We start from the raw sequence: 905 nt of genomic DNA, 5'->3' as shown, positions 1-905 counted from the left end.
ACTAGATATACATTATTTTTTGCAAATTAATAGTTAGTATTATTATGTGTTTATTAATTACGTATTAATTATAAATGGAAAATATTTTGTTTGCAAACAAATTTTAAACAGTTTATAAACTACCTAATTTAGTAATTGATTATTACCTTGTAATTACAAAGTCTATTTATCGTTTGGTAATTTACATTTCTTTACCAATTAAACAGCAGAAGATGTATATATATCAAGGATTTAAGTGCCGTGGCACGGAGTCGTATCAAAAATTTGCTGGCACGGTATGACACAGTGCGTGCCGAGCCATGCTGATACACGTTGGCCAAAAAAATTCTTGTGTGCCGACACATAATAGTATAAAATATTTATTTTCTTTAGCAATAAAACATTCTAATTATTTATTATATTTTTTTATCACATCTTTTGAACTTTATTAAGAAAATTATTTATTAATTTAAATAATAGAGGGTTTTTGAACTGTGTCATCGGCACGGGATCTATATTGTGCCGGTATCTTATTGACACGGTATGATATGATAGATACGGTCTGTGCCGACGGAAACTTTAAAATCTTGCTCTATATATATATATATATAGAGAGAGAGAGAGAGAGAGAGAGAAAAGCATAGAATGAATATTCTATCTTTCTTCTAAAGTTAGGGACATATCGGGTACATGGAGAAATATTAACAATTTATGACTTTTTATTGTTTCACCAACTCCCAGCAAAAGCTATGTTTTTGTTGGCAACGGCACATTTGGCGGTGAGCCAATATACGAGCAATCTCTATCTGTATCCGCGGGTACCAACAGGTTATTCGCAAATTTACAGATACTAATTTTTTCAACACAAAATATTATGGATAAAATAAATGGATATCCGTTAAGATGTGGATATTTTGGATAACACG

The sequence above is a fragment of the Ananas comosus genome, linkage group 16, assembly GCF_001540865.1.
Source record: "Ananas comosus cultivar F153 linkage group 16, ASM154086v1, whole genome shotgun sequence".
NCBI classification, from domain to species: domain Eukaryota; kingdom Viridiplantae; phylum Streptophyta; class Magnoliopsida; order Poales; family Bromeliaceae; genus Ananas; species Ananas comosus.
This window is presented reverse-complemented; position numbering follows the sequence as displayed.